Below are 23392 nucleotides of genomic sequence, written 5' to 3' on the forward strand. Positions count from 1 at the left end.
TATGAGGGAACCACTAGGTGGCAGCAAATGTTTTGGGCACACAGGTGCCCAAGGCCCTGAATGAAACGCTAGATAGATTTAGGGGTCCAGACTCCGAGGTCCCTAGGTCCCATCCTAGCTGTTAAAATGTGCCATTGAGTTTGTTTGCTATTTAATAGTATTTTGTGTTTTATCAGTTGTGTGTGTGGGGGGGGGTCTTTGTTACTTTTCTAATATTTGAAAATTTCCATTGTATAAGGAGTGGAGCTTATCCAGCATCATTGGGTACGAAGCAGTAATCAGCTTTTCTCTGCTGTGGGCCCCTGCTGTAGGTTGCTGGCCCCACCTTACACACAGCACATTTGGGGACAACACCATCTGAATTCAGTATGCTGATCCAAGCCAGGATCCTTAATGACACTTGTCAGCAGACACATACCAGGGGTACTGGATTTATGAAGAGGACCCTCTGCATGGCCGCTCAGGATTGATCTGCCCCTTCTGACCAAGCCTATCACAGAGGCTCCGCCCCTTATGAGCACATCTATTTCCTTGGCTCCACCCCTTAAGACTATTTCTGTCTCAAAGGCCTCACTTCTTTAGACCATCGATATCACAGACCCCACCCATTCTGATCACATGCCCTCTCCCAGGCCCCGCCCCCTTATATCCACATCTACACCATAAGCCCCGCCCCTTTGAGTAAACCCACCTCTCAGGATCTGCCCATTCTGACCATGTGGGCCAAAAATGCCACTGCGATTTAGCAAGCCTGGCATCATGCATGGGTTTGGAGGGGGGTGACGTAGAGAAGGGGGCACATTGAGCTGTCCCATCTCCCTTGCTTACTGCTTGGGCTCATCCAGCCTGCTTCTCTCACTTCCGGCCACCTGATGGCCCTGGGGGATCACTTGGTGTGAGGGGGGAGGCCAGTTTGGTCACCAGTCCACCCAACGGGCATATCCTACACGGGACACGGGGAGAACAGCTGCTGGCCAAATCCCACTTGTCCACTCTGCCGTAACGTTTGACAAGAGATCAACGAGAACAGTGAGGTTTAAGAGCTCAGGTGGAGCTTCGGCGGTTAGACTTCTAATGGCAGCGCGGCGGAAACAAGAAGAGCAGAGGATTAAGTGGATCGAGTGACATTTGTGTGCATCTCGCATGTCAGCGCCGGGTTTTAATGGCTTACCTGTGTGCTTCTCCCAGCCTTATTATCGGATATTTGGTCAGTTTGCTCAGCGCGTTCCCATCTGAGGGATAAGAAAGTTCATACTGGCCTTGAATATTCCAGAAAACAGAAGGTGGCTGACCCTGGCAGGACTGGCATAGCAGGAAGTTCTAACTGTCTGCTTACTGGCACCGAACCATCTATGAAATAAAGTCTGTGTCTTAGTGTCTGTCTACCTATCTATCTGTTATATAGATAGATAGATAGATAGATAGATAGATAGATAGATAGATAGATAGATAGATAGATAGATAGATAGATAGATAGATAGATAGATAGATAGTATAGTGCCTTTCACGTTTATCTATCTATCTATCTATCATATAGCACCTTTCTATCTATCTATCATATAGTGCCTTTCATCTTTCATCTATCTATCTATCTATTATATAGCGCCTTTCACATCTGTCTATCTATTTATTATATAGTGCATTTCCATCTATCATACAGCGCCTTTCCCGCCCCTCTCTCTCTTCTCCCAGTGCCCCCTTCATTTGCCAACTGTGCCCCTGAAGTTCACACTTTCTTTTTTCTTCCTTCTGCTCATCTGATTTTTCTTTTTTTGTTTGTTTTTCCGATTCGATGCCAGCATGTGAACGCAGGTCCCCCGTCTACCTGCTCCTGCTGTGGCTGAATGCCATCATCACAGCTTTGCAGGTTGTAATTTTGCCAGGGCATCATCAGCCTGGCATGTGCCAGTATGGGGGGGGTGCCCAATAAATGCAGCTGATGGAGATAAATAAGAGCCTCATCTCTGCTTAACGTCAAGTGCGACTTGAAGGCTGTGTTCATTAGTGACTGGAGACTTCGGCTTCATCATGCGTGGCACCAATGGAAGGCCTCACCTGGCAGCAGCTCTAATCGCGCCACACTGCAGCAGTCCCTTGGGCACTGCAGATTAACTGTGACGAGAGCCCTTCAGTGCGGTGCTGCGCCATGCTGCTTCGGTGGTCTTCACTCTCGTTTACGTAACCTGCTGAGTTTGCCCCTCCTTGGCACGGCCCGCAGTGCTTCTGATCTAACCAGCGTATCCAGTAGGGGGCGTCTGCTCGTTGTTTGTTCCTCCCAGTCACCATACTGGAGACAATTAGAAAGAAAACGAAGGCACAAAAGACTTTAAAAAATGCTGCCTTTAGACAAACAAGTGGGGGGGGGGGGCTACAAGAGGGTCCAGTCCCCTTATGACGTCAGAGGGGGGGTCTTTGATGATGGTCTGCCCATCTTTAGAGGAGCTGGGGGCCTCATCCTAGTTCGTGAACACCCCCCCCACAATGACTGATGGCACCACCTGTTGGTTTGACCCCCCCACTCCACACACACACATTCCCACTGTGTGACCCCCAGGACCTCCCTGTATGAAATAGTGAGAGTGAGGGGAGTGCAATGCCCCCCAATGTGCACACACACACCCACCATGTGACTTTCAGAAAACATAAGCCCCCCCTTAAAGAAAAGTGATCCTGAAGCAGGCATGACAACCCCCCACCACACATGCACCCACCATGTGACCTCCATGACCTGCAGCCCCCCCAATCCCACCCGTCTGTCTGTCTGTCTGCTGACGTGTCCCCTAAAACTTCAAGTACACCTTTAGGGAAAAAATGAGGGCTGCCAGTCATCAAGCCCACCAAAGTCAATAAAACGACGGGGCGTGGATGTTAGTGGGCACACCAATTTGCCCAGTCTCTGCCAGTGTAAAGTTATCTGTTGGCACCACATAGCTCCTCAGCTCCCCTACATCCGCACCGCTGCAATTATATAAAGTTCCGAGTGACATCGAGGAAGACAAGCAGGTGCCAGCTTAGGCAGTGATGCCACTGTGCCACCCATGTGTTTCTATGGACAGTGATGCCCTCAGCCTGCCTTTAACTGTGCAACCTGAAACTCTGCCCTGTGCAATCTCTTGATGGGACGGCCTGGAAGACCCCAATTCAACACAAGCAGTGCGCCCCAAGTGACAATTAGACCAATGCCCACCAGTGCCAGTGCTCAGGCTATTGTGTGGTTTTCTGGTCTAAATGCCCACCTCCATCATGTTGATAGATTTAACCACTGCGAATCTAACATTTCGGGTGGCACAGTGGTTAGTACACCCAACTCCCGTGACATGGGTTCACATCCTGGCCTGTTTGCCACTTACAGGACTTCTCATTGGATGGCACAGCTGACAGAGCCTTGGCATCATGGAGATGACTCCACATGGTTTTGAGCATCATGACAGCCTTTAGTCCCCCTTTACGATTCACAGAAGAGCTGGCACAGCTTGGCATGGGCACAGTATGCTCTAATCCTGACACCTTTTTTTATGGTGTTGCACATTACGGGCACTCTAAGACCACCGCCGGCCCTCCCAGACCCAATTAGCCGTTCAAGTCAGAGAGCCACGTAACGAGCAGCTAATCAGGGCGTCCATATTGGAAAGCCTTCATAAGGCGCCTGACCGAATCCTCGATCGAGGCGATCAGAGAACGAGCGCATCGGCGAACTGTCACGGCCCCCCCGGGCTGCACATAAATGGAGGTGGCGGGCCGTTTCTGCAGGCTCAGCTCGAATCTGAGAAACCGTCCACTCAGCAGAAAAGAGTGTCTGCTGTCGAGGGGCTCGCTGCCATGATGTATATAGCACCTTTCACACAAGACCACCCAAAGATGGCTAAATAGAATGACCGGGCGGTCACAAACATCCCGACTTGAGGCCCGCTGGCCGATGGCCGTGACGATCCACCATAACTGGCGGGGGACTTGAAGTGTGACAGAAGCTAACCTGACAGGGGGCACCACGGAGCCGGACAAAGAGAGAGGGCGACTGGGGGGTCCGGGGTTAAACGATGAGTGACCCCAAGTATTCTGGGGCATGTAGTTTACTGGTCACTTGGTAATAAACCAATCTGGACTTTATAGAGCGCCTTTCACAGCATCACCCAGCATGTGCGACCATTAAATAAAAACCAAACTGATGCCAACCTGCAAAGACCCTAAAGGCCAATGAACTGACGGGGGGACCGTGAAGGGTAGAAATGACACGGAGTGTGACAGCTGCACCTGAACATCTTCCTGACAGGGGGCGCCAGGGAGCTTGAGGTGACTTGGGGGGTTCAGGGGTAAACGACCAGCGATGGGTGGCTTGGACTTTAGGGGTCACTCAGTGACAAGAAGAGAGAACCCATCAGTATTTTATATAGCGCCTTTCACAGAGAGGTCACTCGAATTCAAACGATGGTCAAAGAAATGCTAAAGGCCCAGCCGGCTGACCAATGACCGTGAAGGGTCCATTATAAACCATGGAGGAGTCTGAAGAGTGACGGAGGGCACAACCCGCACAAAAAGGCACACTGATTCTCACTGATGGGGGGCACCACAGAGCTCGGGGAGGGTTCACAGAGAGCAGTATTGGGGGTCCAGGTCTAACTGTGCAGAAATGCCAGGAATTTGGGGGCTTGGAGTTTATGGAGAGATCTGAAAGGGGGTCCACGGAGTCCTAAGAGAATTAAACAGTCACCCATCACCTCACAGCCTTTACCCAGGCACACCATCAGGCGATGAGGAGGCGATCTGTAAATGTCACAGAGGATGAAGGTTAGGTCAGCTGTTCATGGGTAATAAAGTGGGGGGGGGCAAATGTCAGAATCACCTTGTGACCCCCTCACCTTACAAGGGTTACATTTGTGGAAATATTCATATAGGGTGCCATCTCAGCAGGGTTAGCAAGTGCAACCCTAACTGGGACATCCGGTCATAGAGGGGGCACAAGCAGTTGGGTAATAGAAAGAATGGGCACAATATGGGATGGGGGGGGGGGTCAGTTGTGGGCATAGCTTGGGAAAAATACAATAAGGACACGGGAAGAACATACAAGTGGCACAAAGTCCAGGACCAGACAGGGCATCATTGCGAGCTGTGGAGTAGCCGTACTAAGCACTGCCTGTCCCAAACACATGAGGGCGCCACATACTGTAAAATACGAGCTTCTTACACCCAAGGAGTGCCTTACATTCAGCAGAGGGCGCTAAAGGGCAAGAACGTGACCTCACAATGTCCTGATGTTGTGCACTGAATGAGGTCGGCATTGGAAAAGGGCCACCAGCCTGACCAAACCAAAAGGACAATTCCAACAGAGGGCGCCACTCCGTTCATTAGTGGTAAAGTTGGGAATTTTACAAAATCCAGAAGAGGGGTCTGTGCTGGATGACAGGAAACATGGGGTGTGTGTGTATGTGAGTGTGTGTGTGTGTTGGGGGTACCTGCCCTTTAAGTCAAACACTCAGGCCTAAGAAGTGCAGGGGCACCTTGGACCACCAGAGCAGTCTCTAGATGGACAATCCCAGGACTTCTACACAACCTACGTATCTCCTGAACGGGTCTTAACCCGTATGAAGCCATGTCAAATAATTGGGGCATGGAAGTGCAAGTTCACCTTGGGCCACCAGAGGGAGCTCTAGACATACTGACCCAAGGTATTGGGGGGATCTACGTGACCTTTAAAGGGGCCTTAAGCTGAGGGCATAAAGCCATGCCATGTCTGCCATTCACAGTAGGGTTTAGCTACCCTTTAAAGAAAATGGTAAGACATAACATTGTGGGAATATGTTGGACCACTAGAGGGAGCTCTACAGACCTTTGGTCTCAGGGCTTCTAGATGAAGTACATGACCCCTCCGCTTGGGGGTATAAAGCCAAGTCATGCCTGCCACTCACATTAGTGGTGGGGTTGCCTGCCGCTTTAGTCAAACTGTTAGGACATGGAAGTGGTGGAGAACTCTGGACCACCAGAGAGTGCTCTAGACATACAATAAGGTCCCAAGGTGTCTACACAATCAACATGAACCTGAAAGTACCTTAACTTGAGGGTATTATGCCATATCAGGTCTGCCAATCTCATCAGCTGGTCGTTTCCAGCCACTTAAGTCAAAACATCGGGGCAAGGAAGTGTAGGAGCACATCAGACCACCAGGGGGAGCTCCAGGATTCTACAGGATTTACACTCAAGCTGAGGGTACCAGGTCATGTGACCACCCCCAGGCAGATGGGCTGACAGGTGTGAGAGGAGGCAGAGGGTCCAACTGGTTTGAATGCTTCAGTTTACCCGTAGGGCTCAGACAGGGGGGGGCCTTTGTTGAGGTTAGCGGCCCACTCTTATCCCCCGGCTGTTGATGCTCATCACCTTGTCAGCCAGGATTTGCGCACCTCAGAGAGAAGATTAAAGAAATTAATATGAGATGCCAGGTCAGGCATCAGCATTCATAGCCACATGTCGTTACACAAATGAGCCGCGTCTGCTAAGGACACAGCGGGCCGCATCAGAGCCATCATCTTAGAGACCACCTGAATAATAAACGAGTAGGCGGAGACAGCACAGTAGTGGGCGGAGATGACTGACGGATGAAGAGCAATCATGAGATCAGATGAGCAGAGGACGAGGGAGTCTGGGGGTGAGAAAAGACCCCGGCGCTAATCCGGAGATGACGAGGGCTGGCAGACCAAATGGGCACTAATGTCATCAGGCCAAGTGAAGGGGGCTCCAGGACCTCAAATGGGGTGACAGCCCAGGGATCAGCGAAATGAGGCCAACTTTACCTCACGCCACCCGACACACACTGTGGGACTTCAGGCAAAGTGCTTCACAAACTGAACCTTACATGGAAACTGCACTGAGCGCTTTGACAGGCGCTATATAATATCACAGAGTTACAGATTTAAATGCTGCAATGATGGGTCTCCTCGGTAATAAACATGAAAGTCACACTGGGATTGCGTGGTCACTGTGAAAGTCGCTATATAAAATCATAAAGTCATCCATGTAACCCCAACCTGTGACCCACTCTGTGACTCCAAATGTGTCACTTCAACAGCCAGCGCTATCACTGAACAAATGGTGAAAACATTCAAAAGGAAAAATGGATAAGAAAGGCGCAATATAAGAGATGGATGACACAAATGTGCTGCCAATGCAAATCACTTTACTGTTCAACGGCACAGACGGCCAGCAAAGAAAGGCGCTAAATAATCGACCTGTGGAGTACCGTAGACTGTAGGAAGAGAGCAGGCTACCGTGTGATGATCAACCTGCTACACATCTTTTTATCAAACAGGATGATGGACACGAAAGGCGCAATAAAAATACAGATATGTGGCCTCGGCTTGGTGACCTAATGGCTTTCTATTGTTATTTAGTGCCTGTCATCATCATCATCATCAATCTGTTAGGTACTGTGTGGGTCGTAGACAGATGTGAAAGCCTGCCTATCTATCTATCTATCTATCTATCTATCTAATCCTGCCAACTACGCTATCTATCTATCTATCTATCTACCTATCTATCTATCTATCTATCTATCTAATCCTGCCAACTACGCTATCTATCTATCTATCTATCTATCTATCTATCTATCTATCTATCTATCTATCTATCTATCTAATCCTGCCAACTACGCTATCTATCTATCTATTATATAGTGCCATCTATCTATCTATCTATTTATCTATCTAATCCTGCCAACTATGCTATCTATCTATCATATAGCGCCTTTCCCAGTCATCTCTATATTTTGCAGTCTCTCTTCGACTGTATTCAGTGTAGTGCGCCCTCTCTGTCTAGTTTGTGTATTGCCTCTGTCTGTCTGTCTGTCTGTCTGTCTGTCTGTCTGTCTGTCGCTGCCTTTTCATATCTTATGCAGTTGTGTCTCCTCCCTCCATATTTTTATTTTTATCTGTTTTTTTTATTTTTATCTGTTTTTTTTCTCTCTCTTTTGCTCATGTCAGGTCTGCGTGAACTTCAAGAGCTTCATGAAGAATTCAGTACCTGAATGAATTTAAACATTCACTTTCAAAGTTTAACCCGACGTTCACCATTTCCTTCAGTTTTCTTTTTTTTAGTTTTTCTGGTGCTGAACTTTCCAAAGTGCTCATCAGGACCCCGATGTCTTGTCGCTAATGACAGGAGCCCACCGGTCACATTTTGCTCGACTCGTCGCACTTCCTTCATTTATTTATAAATACGCCGGACGGCGGCCACTCGGCTGAGCTCCGGTAGAACTGTGACGGCGGCGACTTGTCTCATTAGGCGAGCGGGGACGGCGACAAACGAGGAGAAGCGCGCGGCTGGCTGGCAGGTCGCACTCATCGGCGGCACAAATGAAACTTGGAATTGGCTTGACGTGCAGGCAGCGCCTTTGTCTGCGATGTAATGTGATAGGACGGCGCGGTGTCACCGTAACCCCGGCCAGGTTTTCATTTTGTATTCCCAGCTGTAAGGCCCAAGGTTAAAGAGAAAGGAAAAAAAAAAAAGGGACTGCGAGCTGAGGGGACCCGCCATCCTGCCGAGGAAATAATAACATCCTGTTCACCTTCATTTAGTGCGGACAGCCAGCGCCGCCATTCAAATTAACTGTGGCAGCGGAGAGAGAGAGACGGAGTGGGAGGAGCTTCAAGGAGAAGAAATGCAAGGCCGACGTTCAGGGAACAAAAAACTATGCGCATGCGCAGCGTCAAATATCACTTATATAGCGCCTTTCATGTCTAGGGTCTAGTGCTGTATCTGTCCATTTTATGTACTGCAGTGTCTCTGTGCCTGTGTATTATAGAGCGCCATTCCTCTTTATATAAATATGTAAAAGTCTTTAGAGTCCTGTCTTACTATATGATTGTGACACATGGACGCTGTCCACTGACCCAAGATGAAGACTGGACTCCTTCATGTGTGTCTCTTTGGAGGGTCCTCGGGTCCCACTGGTGTGACTTCGTGTTGCTCACAGAGTCCCGAATGAGGCACATGACCTGCATGGTGAGGGAGCGTCAGTTACGGCACTACAGACACGTGGCGCGATTACCCGAGGCCGATCCGGCTCATTGTTGAGGACCTGAGTGGCTGGACCAGGACCAGGGGACGCCCTCATAACATGTGGCTGCAACAGATAGAGGGTCATTTCTGGAGGGTGTGACTGGACTGTGTGTCTGTCTGGGGGGGGTGCCAACTGGGACCCTGAGCTGTTTTGTCGTGTGGTGGGTGCGGCGACACACCATACCAGTGGCTGCTCCCCTGACCTGATTCCTCTATCTGCATGTTTGTTATATAGCGCCTTTCTGTCATCTATTTGTGACGCAGCATCTTAGATGTGAAATACATTACATAAAAAAGTCAGTCTATCATACTGCGTCTTTACTTATTTATTCTGTATAATGCGTTTCACTATTTTATGGTGTCTTTCCTAAATATCTATTATATAGCGCCTTTCTTGACTGTCTTTGTATTGTAAAGTGTATTTCTCTGTCTTTCTATCGTCTTTTCATTTCTTTCACGTGTAGGGCCTTTGCCTATTTTTCTCATCCACCTATCTGCCCATTACACACCTGAGTGCCCGTGAGTCGGGGGTCTCTATCTTTTTAAAGAAAGGCGTCTCTCAAATCTAAAACCGAACTGGGCAGCCCACCCCAATGCAGGTATACGCGAGGTTCGTGTCACGCCGTGTTTTAGAGGGAGTCGCTGTGAATGATGTTGGTGATTTCAGTGCCCCGCCCAGCATTGGTGGTACTGGTGGTCCTCAGCCGTGCACAAGCCAATCAGATTGTATTGTTGTGTCGGATTTCTGAGGTGGCAGTGACAGGCTGGTCATTGAGTTTCTGAGTGGAGGGCTACTCGTATTTACTGTTATTTTGTCACCCCTTACAGTACCGGGGGGGTCTCTCTTTGAATTGCCCTTCTCAAAGTTTCTTCCATTTTTTTTTTTCTTCTGACGTCTACCTAGAGAGTCGAGGCTGGGGGGCCGTCGACTTGTGAAAGCCCACTGAGACCTTCCTTGTGTGTTCATGAAGGGGCAGAACAGATGTGACCGACGATGATGACTCTCGACCTGGTCGACCAACAACGTCTCCCACACGAGCCGACACGGACATCACCAAGGCACACGCCATTGTGTGCGATGACCAGGGGGCCATAGAGCTTGGCACAAGATGGACGCCCCAACATCTCGCTGACCTGCACAACTCAACATCCTCCCGTGAATTCCAGAAGGTCTCACTGCGGCGTCTGCCCAAAGTGATCTCATTACGACGTCCAGCAGTGCAGCGTCCACGTCCACTGAGACAGCATTGCGCCCCCTTATGCCCGTTGTGGTTACTGCGTCATTGTCAAATTGCCTTCTCTTTCTGATTTCCACTCGTATTGCTTCATCTTCTCTAAGCCTAAAGGGCGGAGGACATTTCGGGCACTCGACTTTCTGTGAAGCAGGGTGAAGGGTCCAGCTGCAGACCTCCAGGACCCAATCAGATCCACATGTTTATGTCACAAACCTAAGAAGCCCCCAGCACTGCCTGGCAGCCTCGCTACCTGAGTGAGAGTCAGACGACATGCCACGCCCACTGTAAGACACGCCCACTCGCCCGTCACAATCTCATAGCTCCTCCCACAGTGTAAGAGTGTCTGTCTTATGAGGACAATACAGAAAAGAGAAAAGCAGGTGGGTGGGGGAGATGCAAATGATGGGGCGCGTCACATGACATCACTGAGGTAGGATTTGATTGGCTCGTCAATGGAGTGGAGCTCTGGGGGTCTGCAGCTGGACTCTGCTAGAATGAAGGCACACCGAGTCCCTGAAGGCGCGAGCGGCCAGTCCTGCTGTGATTTTATTATTTTGTATTTTAATTTCGAGTTTCCGGGACTACAAGACAGCTGATCTACGCTTTGGGAAGTCGAGGAGTCTCCTTTGGATATTTGTTGTGCCCCCCTCTTATTTTAGAGTCATTTGTGTAACGTCTCATAACTCTCCACAAACGCGGGTCACATGACCTCTTCAGAGCGGCCATATTGACGGTCATGTTTTGCGTCATAATGGCACCCGAATAGACATGACGCTCGTTTCTCGTTTTTCTGACTTTCGTTTTTCGTCCTTCAGCTCTGGTTCTCGTTGGATCGACAGGACAGCTTTGGACCCCCACGTCGATGTCCCGTCAATCACGTTACACCGACCGCTCCTTTCGTTCAAATTTGAAACACTTGTGTCAAACACCAGGTGACAGGCCACACGCGTCACAGAACAGCCTGCTGCACAGCGTTTGGGTTCTGGTGGTCTCTGTGTTTGTTTTGACTTTTTTTTAATAACAAGTTGACCTTCCAAACGCGATGTGACCCCCCCACATTGAAAGCCAAACCCCCCCAACAACTCAACCAAACCAGGAGAACACCGAGCCCGTCACATATGGAGACCAGTCAACTAGCAAACTTGATAAAACACGTCACCGTTGGGCCAAGGAAATCAGACAGCACGCTGTGAGAAAGTATTTGCCCCCCTTCCGAATCCTCTGTTTTGTTCTGTCGGCCGCAATGGATGTGTTCAGATCTTCACAGACAATGGAACTTTAGATAAAAGGAACTCGAGGAAATGGGCACTGGCACTTCATACCCATATTTAGATGGGTTTTCTGTGCATTGCCACATAGTCACTTTATCAAAAAGTCATTTAAGAAAGCAAAAGCAAATTTCAGAGCCGCACTTCAACTTCCGAGTCCCATCACCGCCTCGGCCCCACCGAGCTCCTTCAGTCACACAAAGTCAACGGGTGCCATCTGATGAACAAGACGACAGGCGGTGGGGTCCACCCAGAACCAAGAAGTTCCAAAGGACCACCGAGGAATGAAGATCAGAAGATGATCAAATCAGTAAGAGCAGACAAGCAGTCGCTCCAATGCCAGCAGGTGCCACTCGGCCCAGCCGGACCCGCTCTGTGCAGACCCTCCCTGCATGCCAACATCACTTTTATAGTCCACAAGAGTCACATGACTACCCACCACTGCTGGGGGGCTCCTTTCACACCAGGTGTGCTCCTTCTCTTGGCATTCGGGGGTCCGGGACTGTGCCGAGTGTGGCTTGGGGGGGGCTTTGAGTTGAAAAGTCACATGACTCATAGAGGCCCACCCTGGGAGGCTGAGACCCTCAACTGAAAGGGCTGTCAAAGTTCAGTTTCACCTCCTGCATCACCAACAAGACGACTGCTGTACAATTAAAATGAACTACCAGACAATTACGTGTCATCGAAATGAAAAGGCCATGTCCCCCCACCTCAGCGCGTTAGAAGGACACTTTGGGGACTTTGACGCTGGGCTGCTCAGATGTGAGGGTCTCCACCACAATAAAACATCAAGGCTTTTTTACTTTAATACTCCATCTGCTTCATCCAGCAAGAGGATTTTCAGAATAACAATAATAATAATAATAATAATACATGTATGTAAAACATGTTATGAATATAGCGCCTTTCACGTTTCATTAAAAAATCAAAATTAAAAAAGGCAAACAAGTCAATTCACAGGCAGAAGATCACAACCAGCAGCATCTCTCAGCCCGTCTCATCACCACCACCCTGCCATCCACTGGCACACAGTGGTAGACAGCGGGCACACTCTGCCCTCTTTAGCCGACAGGGGGACCACCAGCAAGTCACTTCATTACAAAAGAAACTCAAACAAAAGGACACTCAGCCAGTCCACCCCCTCGCCTGTCTGCACTTCCAGGATTGATTCCCAGGCGCCCACCCTGAAGGCCCAAGCACTTCCAGTAATGCCCACTAGAGAGGGGTAGACAGCCCAACCCGGCCAGCGAGGAGGGCAAACACCGAATCCAAAATGCTGAGAAACAAAAGGACCCTCCGTGAGCACAAAAGACAAAAGTGGAGTTGGCTGCAACACCCAAGGTGGTAGAAATCATCAAAAGACGGGGCAGCGGGTTCAAAATGTCGAAATCCAATAAATCGACAGAGCAGTGAACTCCTAGAAATGAACCAGCAGGGGCTGTGGAAGAATCCTCGGGATTTATAGGCGGGGCAGTGCCCACCTCTTCTAGGGACCACCCACACATGACATGAAGCCCAAAACCAACTTAAATCAAAGTGGGACATCACACCTGAATCTGAACTGCCACCAGGCTGAGGTGACACTCGCCATTCCCAGCAGCAGCAGCCATTTTGTCATGATGGTGATTTGCTGGATGGCACAAGCTGACGGCTTCACCCAACTAAAACCCCACATGTGCCACTTAATGCCACAAAGACCAAAGAGGACAAGCAGCCCACGGAGAGTCAAAAGACCCACCTTGGTGACGGCCACTTCACGTAACTCAACACTGACTTGGTGACTTATTGGTGATGAGGTGACATCGCTGTGGTCAAGGGTCACACTGGCCAAGCCTTGTAAGATGACCACCTTCAAACGTCAAGTTCACCACAGTCAGGCCCCCGACACCAAAGGTGGTCTGTCACAATGTCCCCCTGCATAGAGGGGCATTTAAGAAGGACAGCCAAGCATATCAAGGTCCTCAGTGAAGCCCCCTTCAGGTGACATTTCACTTTCTTTTCCTAATCTGCCATCACCTCTGAAACAGAAACACAGTGGACTTGTCAACAACAAGACATCCAAAACTTCAAGGCAGACCACATGGGAAGGTTTTGTCCCACCAAGTAAAATCTCAAGCAACGCCCCCCAACACTGGGACTACGTGAACTTCCAAAGACCACTGAGGCCATCAGCCCAATGTGTAATAACAGCAGAATTAGTGAATAAGGAGCACGATGTCCACCATGGTGGCCCAAGACGTGGAGCAGCCAGGCTTTGAGTATACGGGTGGCTGAGGGTCGAGGCGATTTATTTTAGGGGGGGGGGGGACTGGTCAATTGCAGGATAGAAAAGTCAAAGACAAGGTAGAAGATGACGATGACACCAGTGCACCCCAGTGACCTGCATGGATATGGAGAAGGGGACGCTGGCAGAAACTACGGGATGTGCTCCTCAGTCAGCCTGGACCTTCATATCTTGTTGAGAATGTCAGGCTGTTCTGGGCGGGGGGCTGATATTAGACAGGTGGGGCTCAGAAAGTAGACACTGAGTGGGGCCATCTAGAAATTATCCATCCATCCATTTTCCAACCCGCTGAATCCGAACACAGGGTCACGGGGGTCTGCTGGAGCCAATCCCAGCCAACACAGGGCACAAGGCAGGGAACCAATCCTGGGCAGGCTGCCAACCCACCGCACATCTAGAAATTATAAATATCATAAATAAACCAAAAACAGCCAACATCGCAGATGAATAAAAACGCAAACGGGGAGCCATTAGCCACACAAACGGCGTGTCACTTACTGTTGCTGTTGTCGTCTTCTTCCAAAGTTTTCCTTTAAATTACTGCATATCCACAAGGAAAGGGGAAATCCTAAAAAACAAAAAGAATTGGACTAATGAATATTCATGAAGCGACTCATAAGGCAGCTTTAAAAATCTGCTCACAAAAACACACAATCCTGTAATTAAGATGCCAACTCTTGAAGGCCATATGGGCAGCGGGTCGCCCCATTTGGGTGTCGGTGTGTCCAACACTCGGCTGTGCCAGTTGTGCTGCCCATCATCAGGCGTCCCGCTAACATATGTTGGTTTTTATAGCACAAGGTGAGTACAGCGATGTAACACTCACGCCATCTAACAATGCAATACAATACAATATAAATCACACAAGGAGGGCCGTAATGGGCTACAACAGACCCCACCTCTTGACAGCCCCCCAGCCTCGAAACTCTAAGAAGAAAAGAAAAAACTCCCAAATAAAACCATTAAAGGATAAAAAAATGGAAGAAACTCCGGAAAGGCAGTTCAAAGAGAGACCCCATTCCAGGTAGGTTGGGCGTACAGTGGGTGTCAATAAAGGGGGTCAATACAACACAATAGACAGAACAAAACACAAGTCATCATCCATACAATACAATAGAACAATAGAAATATTACAAGGACAGAGCAGAATTCAACAGGAGATGACATCCCATAATAGGATTTGTTCAGAGAGGCGTGCGCAGCATTGGCCTCCACAGCAGCACCAGACAAAGACCTGAGAAGAGCAGCTGGGCAGCTTCAGCACCACGGAGAGCGGCCAAAGCAAGCAGGCAGGTCGGCTTCAGCACCACGGAGAGCGGCCAAGGCAGGCAGGCCGGCTTCAGCACCACGGAGAGCGGCCACAGTGGAAATCAGCAGCCGACTCCTTCCTCGTCCTGAGTGACTCCACCCACGGGTCAAATAAAGACGTCCCCCAACCCCCCCCCCACCCCCCCCCCCCCCCCCCGCCCCCCCCCCCCCCCCCCCCCCCCCTTTTCCTGACACTGACTCCATGAATTTGACTTTGACCACAGCCATGGAGGAGGAGGAGGAGGAGGGAAGCCTGAAGGTTTACAGCAAACGGAGGTTAGGAGGTGAGCTGAGTGGCATGTGTAGGATTAGAGAGAGCAATGTTCCCTCTAATTTTTTATAGGCTATGTGCGCAAAAAATATCATCCGTGCGCATTTTAAAGCAAGACTAAATTTTTGTGCGCTACAGAATGTTTGTTGGAGTTCAGTTATGGGCATTTTTGGGCAGCTCTTTCAGTTTGTCTAAATCAAGTTACAAAAACACGATGTTATTTCAGTTATCAATATCAAACAAGTTTCATTGCTAAATGCTATACCTATTAATAATGTGTAATTATATATTTTATAGGTAGCATTTCGAAAATAAGAGTAATTTAGTTTTCAAAGTTTTTCTCTGCGATCTTTCATATTTATCCAGTCTGAATAAATTCTGTCAAGATCTATCGTGCCTCCATCTTGAAGGTTACTCTTAATACGCATCAGCATTTCCAAATGTTCTAACTGTAAACGGTTCCTTTGCTTCGTTTTCAGATTGTTCATTAAACTAAAACCGCGCTCACAATCTGCACTCGAAGCTAAGAATGTGGCACCAATGTCCATCAATTTTGCTAATTCTGCAAATTGATCATTCTGAAATGCAAATTTCGTCATCTCTGGAAAGCTGTTTATCAGATTGCTTTTGATTTTTTCTGCAAGAAGGAATTTAAAGTCATTGTATTGTTGAATAATGACACTTTCCTCCTGAAGAAATTGTTTGTACTTTAAACAAAGAGATCGGATATGTTCAATTCCAAAGTCAAAGTCGCATTGTGCTATTGCTGTACAGTCAAAAGCAGACCATTCCTCAATTTCATTTTCAGGAAATCTTTCACCCAGATGCAAACATAGGATGTTGATGAAGGTTAATATGGAATTAGTATCCACTGAAACTTCTTTTCCAGACACCTTGTCAAGAAGACTGTTAACTTTATCACTCCATTTAACCTTCTCACCAAGGTACTGTATTCGAAGTTTGTTCAGTTTACCCTGTGCAAGATGATAAGCTTCCAATGGCGTCAAACAATGTTTTTGAAATGCCATAGTTAAAGAAGCCATTTCTGATAAGACATCATTCAAAATTTCCAATGTTATATGAAATTGTTCACTCTTCAGCTTCTTATAGCAGTACTTTGATATAGGATCATTATCTTTGGATTCTTCAAAATATTTTAATAGGGGATCATAATTTCGAATAATTGCTTGAAGTGCAAAGTGTCTGGATAACCAGCGCACTTCATTCAGAGGTCTGAAAGCAATTGATTCACATTCAGAAGCATCTGCTATTTCCTGAAATTTGTATCTTTTAGTAGAAGATCGACAGAACACGGTGTACACAGTTCTCATTAAAGTTTCTACTTCTTTCATTAATTTCACTTCTTTCCATGAATCAGAAAGTCCCAAATCTTCCCGATGTGCAACACAATGTTGTTGCACTAAATGAGGAACATCTTTTCTCAGCTGGGCTGCAACACCATTTATTTTGCCCAGCATAACAGAGGCACCATCGGAAGTGAACATAACCATTTTATTCAGGTCAAGTTTATGTTTCCTATAGAATTCCCTGACTGCTGTTACTATTGATGTAGCATCGCATGCTTCCAACTGTAGCATCCCACCAAATGATGTTCTATACTCCTTTGAATTAACTGGCCGATACTTAAAGTAGAGTATTAAGTACTTGTTGACAGAAATGTCTGTACTTTCATCAACAGTTAACGTATGATACATTGCTAATTTAATGTCAGCCATAAGATCCTCTTGCAGGATACCATTTATAATTCCAAGAAATTCAAACGCATAGTTTTTGCTCCTCCAGCTATGTGGTATACTAACATACTTTGCCATGTGCTCATTGATATCTTGAACAGAGAGCAATGACATATTCATCTTAATGGCCAGCAGAACACTGTCGATAAGAACCTTAATTTCATCAGGACTGGAACGCTTCCGTTCATTACTAATTTGCCTGTTTTCTTTTTTGGTTGGGCTTTCAAGCAACATGTGAACCAGTCCTCCTCTTAAAGTTGGATTTTTACTTCTGAGTTTCCTAATACTGTCGGTATGTGACTTGCTTGATAGATGGCGTTTCAGAAAGTCCAGTTTCCAGACATCATTCCACACTTTTCCCGTAGAGAAATCACCAGTTGCTTTGGCATCTCGACAATAACAGCAAACAACTCCGTCGTCTTCGTCATATGTAAATATTTCACGCAGTTGAACACGCATTATATTTCGAGATTCCGGTGTCTCCGTTTCAACAACTTCTTCAAGCCATTCAGACTTAAAAGCTATTGCAGCTCTCTTGCGTTTTGCACCTTTCATCGCTTGCGGTTTCGCCATTTAAAAAATTATATCTAGCTACAAAGTACCAGGCTGAACACCAAGATTCCACGAAATAAACAATACAACGGAAGTCAAAGAATCAAAAGTTAGCGCGTTTCGTACAAAGATGTTATAGGCTGCCGCAGGCAGCAAGATACCGCATAGCGCCGACCGTAGCCTGCTACGCAGGAATCTAGGTCAGTCAACTCTGATTGGTCGTAGCGCTTCGATAAATGGGATAAATGGGAAATCGGAACAGTTGGCCTTCTGCAACATTTCACTTTAATGCCAAAAATCATTTTAGGCAAAAATTTAATTTTTGTGCGCGCTATTTTAATTTGTGTGCGCGGGTTCGGAAAGTCGTGTGCGCGCGCACACGCGCACAGCTTAGAGGGAACAGTGAGAGAGAGGACCCCCATTTGCGATTCTTCCAGAAGAGCACAGTGACACAGCTGTTAACAGAAGCTTGTACCCCAATGTTTGGTTCATACAACACAACCACAGACACTTGGACTGAAATATCAAGTACTGGGGTGGACAGCGGGACGTTAGGGCCCTTCAAATCTCAACATTTGGGAAATGAAGGTGAAGAGGATGGGTGGTCTGACTGGTCATATCGTTGTCACGATTGTTGTGATGTTCCTGCATTCAGACCATCCTGATCTTCTTGAACGCCCCCCCCATGTGCACTCATCCACCTGCACACCTCAGAAAGCTCACTTGGACTTGGTGGTGGTGGGGGGGGGGGGGGGGGGGGATCAACACCATCTGCTACACTTTCCACAACTCTGTGAGCCGATCCATAGCCAGGTGGCCATAAACCCCAACAGGGTCCGTGATGTCACCTCTTATGCCAGCATTTCCTGGTGGCAGCCACCTTTCTGCAGACTCCGCAGTGACTTGTCCCTCCCAGGTGTGACCCACGGATGTCACCGTGTTATAAAACCAGAACAGTAATATGACTGACTCCCCCCAGTATACAGACTCACGGGATGACATATTTGTAAATGTCACTTTAAAGTTGCGTCACCACAGCTGCTCTAATTAGGACACTTAACTCACTTTCCGACGCTGGTTTGCTTCCCGGGTCCTCCCTGTGTGGAGTTTGCATGTTCTCCACGTGTTCTCCTCCCACAGTCCAAAGACATGCAGGTTAGGTGCATTGGCGATCCTAAATTGTCCCTGGTGTGTGCTTGGTGTGTGTGCCCTGCGGTGGGCTGGCGCCCTGCCCGGGGTCTGTTTCCTGCCTTGTGCCCTGTGTTGGCTGGGATTGGCTCCAGCAGACCCCCGTGACCCTGTGTTAGGATATAGCGGGTTGGATGATGGATGGACGGAACTCACTTACCAAATAAACGTCTCTGATTACAAAATGACAAGAAAGCCACCAAGTAGGGCCACTTGACCCCATAAAACATACACAAGGGTTGAGAAATTGCCAGAAAATGATCAGCTGAGAACTTCAAGGGCTGCACTTGCAGGGGTCAACATGTGAGCTGTGCCAACGTGTCGCTTTGGGTGTGAATCAGTGCCTGCTGGCACAGCGCGAGTATGACAGAGCCGTTTAAGTAGGGTGCAAAGGTGAAATCACTCAGAGACGAGGGGTCAGGGTGGTCCAGTGGAGCCACGTGGACAGCCCACTTGTTTGGGTGCCAGCGTGTCCAATACTTGGTTGTGCCAGGTGTGCCATCACGTGTCATCCCGCTAACACATGTTGGTTTATATGGCACCCCCTTGTGCCCTGCAGTGGTGCCAACCCCCTTAGACGAGCAGCAAGTGGAGGTTGGTAAGGCTGCCGGGAGACTGGCGCGTGTTGCCAAGGTGACGGCGTTTTGAGAAGAGTCGATGATGGCTCCCCTTTGTGTTGTGATTGCCACCTCGCTGACACTCTCTGCCATTTTGCTTTTTTCTTTTTTTTTCTTAATTGTTTTCTTCCTTTAAAGCCTGAAATGGTTTTTCTTCCAAGTGGCATTTGGGCACTCGTGGCGAGCGAAGGCCTGGGCAGACGGCTTGGCTTTCACTCCTTTCTCTCCGCAGTTTGCCACGCCAGAGGCGCCCAGATTTGTTCCATTTTATTTATCCTCTGCATGTATCGCTTTACGGGGGGGCTTGTAATCCCAGTTGTGTAGCTTGGGGGGGTGGGGCTGCGGGGCAAGGGGGGACATCTGTCCTCGGGCGCAGCATCCAGGGGGCGCCAAATTGATGTTCCCCATTGCATTTTGGCAAACAGGAGGGGGCACGAAATCTTCAGTTGTCCCCGGGCGCTGAAAACCCTAACTACGCCTCTGTGTAATCCCAGTGGTTTATGAACTGTGGGCACCGGGGGGGGCGCGTCACAAGGGTCACCGTCCCATCAACTTCACCGAGTATCGGAAATGGAGGCAATGTGACCAGTGTGTCCAGTTCTGGGGCTCTGGGGGGGTGGGGGGTGGATGGTCGTCCCAAAGTATAAAGAACAAGGTGGGCACCCTGAGCACATGTACACTCTCACTGCGATAACTTGCAAACCAACCAGAGCAGCATGGCAGTGCCCAAAGCACAGAAGACTGTGGGGTTAAAAAAAAATCAACACATGCCAACTACACGCTGCCAGTGAGAAGAGTGGGACTTGAACCCGAGACACCACAGCCAGCAGGCAGACTGTGCCACCCTAAAGAACAAACCCATTCTGGGAGAATTAGGAGCAAAAAAGGTGCCAGTCCTTCTGCCTGACCGCACACACACACACACACTCGGGGTCAGCCAAGAGTCACCAACTGACCAAATGAACCCAACTGTGCCATGTGGGGCAAAACACACAGAAAGCCCACCCGGCCATTAGACAGCTGCACTCACTATGGTGCCACACTTCACCAACTCTGCCTGTGCCAGTTCAAGGCCCTGGCATCTCCAGCCATCACAGGGCCCACTCAGTCACACATCAGGAAATGCAAGTGGGATGAAAAGCCAAACGCTGGAGAAAGTGTCACAGAGCAGTGACCAGGACAGGACACCGAGGTGGCAGCACACTGAGACCGGTGGAGATGAGAGAATGGCAGCTCCGTGTCCCCGTGCCCAGCTACGCCTCTGACATTAGCACTTGTGTCACAGTAACGAGGACACGTCACCCTCTGCCCTAGAGCTGCACCCTTGAGATGTTTGGGTGGTAGACGCCCAAAGCACAGCTTGGTAGAAGGCGTGGTGCTATGAGGGTGGCAAGTGGCACTTTTATGTGAACAAAGGGGTGCCAATGCAGATGCAGAGAGGTGACACACTGGAGGACACCAGTGACAAGCTCACTCTGGTGGGGTCTGTTGCCCCCCTGGCTCTTAATGCACGGATGCCACTGTGGGGGCCCCTGCTGGTCATTCCAGTAACTACAGATGGCAAGCTGAGATGAATCAGAAAGAAAGTGACGGTCAGCAGTCGGGCGTGAAGCTCTCGTGGGGTGGGCTCGGCCGTCTCCCCTCTCGGTGGTCCCCCCTGACCGGCCGCTCTTTCTTCTGCCACCTCAATTGGTTTTGGTTTGCTAAAGAGAATCGATGAGGAAAATGAAAGGCAGGCCCTCCGTCAAGCGTCGGGTGAACTTACCGGCCGGAGGACTGCGGCCAGACGGGTCGATGAAGATGGCTGCCCGATTCAAAACCAGGGGGCAAAATCACCAGTGGGACAACAAAGCCAACCTCAGATGAATATTCCAATCGAATTTCCCGGATTTCCGGCCCACTCTGTTCTACAAGCGCACTTTGGATTTCAAATTTATGGAATCAATGAAGGCTCAGCACGCCAATGCGCAGCGGAGTAACAGCAACATGATGAATGGGGGCCTTTAAACGTCTTGTCTTCTCCGTCTCGGCGGCTCATTCATCAAGTGTGGGGAAACAACCTGGATGATTAATACCTGAATTTCATTATTTTCCCAATAAAATAAAGGAGGGGTTACAATATGAGGTGAGTCTCACCTCGGGCTGTCTGCTGCTCACCTTTGACTAATTGCCATTCACCGCGAAAACTGCAAAGTGAGGAGGAAAACTGCGGCGCGGCGCCCACTCACTGGCACACTGGCACGCAATCCATCAGCCGCATGGGCACATACTGGACACGGAGGAGAGCTGGGCAGGGAGAAAAACACCAGTGCCTCTCACGTCCTGTAACACCGGGGGGCACGGACCCCGACAATCCACACTCTGCTGATAACACAGATTTATAAAAGATAATAAAAAGGGGGGGGGGGGCAGGAACACCGAGTGTGTGAAGAAAAACGGACATCGGGAAAGACACCCGTAGGTGACAGGCGAGTGTCCACAGTGGCTTCAAAGTGGAAAAAGGGACAAAAAAAAAAAAATCGTCTCCACATTCAGGGCAGGTGGGGCACCGCTGAGCATCTCCCAGCAGATGGCGCTCTTCTGCAGTGATGACCTGAGCAGCAAAGTCACCTCGATGACCGATGGCACCTCCAGCTCAACAGGGGGTCAACATCAGCCAAGTCTGAAACACTTCGGACTCTGTGTCACCTATTTCAGGGTCAGGGACCCTCACAGGTCTGTGCGTACCTGTGCTCAGGAGCAGCCTCAGATGTTCACTTCTGCCATGTAGAACAAACGCTGAGCCCTTCAGTGACCCACTGACTGGGGGGGGGGGCAACAACGTGGACATTGAGAATAACATGGAGAGGTGGAAGACGTCAAATCTGAGCTTTCATTTTGGACAAATACAGTTACTATATAGCGCCTTTCATACCTCTCTATCTATCTATCTTTCAGTTATATAGTGCCTTTCACTCTATCTATCTATCTTTCAGTTATATAGTGCCTTTCACTCTATCTATCTATCTATCAGTTATATAGTGCCTTTCACTCTATCTATCTATTTATCAGTTATATAGTGCCTTTCACTCTATCTATCTATGATATAGCACCTTTCACTCTATCTATCAGTTATATAGTGCCTTTCACTCTATCTATCTATTTATCAGTTATATAGTGCCTTTCACACTATCTATCTATCTATCTATGATATAGCACCTTTCACTCTATCTATCAGTTATATAGTGCCTTTCACTCTATCTATCTATCTATCTATCTATCTATCTATCTATCTATCAGTTAGATAGATAGAGTGAAAGGCACTATATATCTTTCAGTTATATAGTGCCTTTCACTCTATCTATCATATAGCACCTTTCATCTCCATCTCCCTACTTAATGAATTCTTGTAGGAGAGCGCCATCTTGTGGCGCTGGTCAGCTGTGTCCCACCCTGCTCATTTCTCTACACGTTCTTCTTGTTTGACACTCACATGAGGCTCTGCGTCGATGGAGCTGCTCGTTTTTCACTTCTGGTCTATCAGAGTTGTTTGTCCATTAAACTGAGTGCCAAAGGACAACAAACAGTCAGAATGACAGGACGAGTTTGTCACCAGAAGACAGTCACTGCCACCAAACACCGCAGCCCTGGCTCAGAGTCGCCTTTACAGGCCGTCATCGCTCTTTCAGATTCTTTCTCGGACTTCAGGAGGTTTTTTCGGCGTTTCATCCAGAATCTCGGATGCTGGTTTCTCGTCACCGCCATCTTCAATATTTGTCATATTTGTCAGGTCCTGATTAAGCGCAGGAGGAGGAAAGAGGAGCAGGAGATGAAATGGTGCCAAGCTGGTATCTGCCGAGGCATCAAAACCAAATCGCTAATCCAAAATCT

General features: G+C 48.6%; 2 protein-coding genes across 2 annotated transcripts in view; both read right to left on the reverse strand.

Annotated features, from left to right (window-relative positions):
• The window catches only part of lingo2 (leucine rich repeat and Ig domain containing 2), a 595644-nt gene that overhangs the window by 254894 nt on the left and 317358 nt on the right, over positions 1 to 23392 (reverse strand). The window contains exon 4 of the mRNA XM_028805897.2: positions 14331 to 14400. The gene's annotated coding sequence lies outside the window, so the exon portion shown is untranslated. The remainder of the gene's footprint in view (positions 1 to 14330; positions 14401 to 23392) is intronic.
• LOC114655011 (uncharacterized) overlaps positions 1 to 23392 on the reverse strand; it is an 899220-nt gene that overhangs the window by 93120 nt on the left and 782708 nt on the right. The window lies entirely within an intron of this gene.

The sequence above is a fragment of the Erpetoichthys calabaricus genome, chromosome 7 (assembly GCF_900747795.2).
Source record: "Erpetoichthys calabaricus chromosome 7, fErpCal1.3, whole genome shotgun sequence".
In the NCBI taxonomy this organism is placed as follows: Eukaryota; Metazoa; Chordata; class Cladistia; order Polypteriformes; family Polypteridae; genus Erpetoichthys; species Erpetoichthys calabaricus.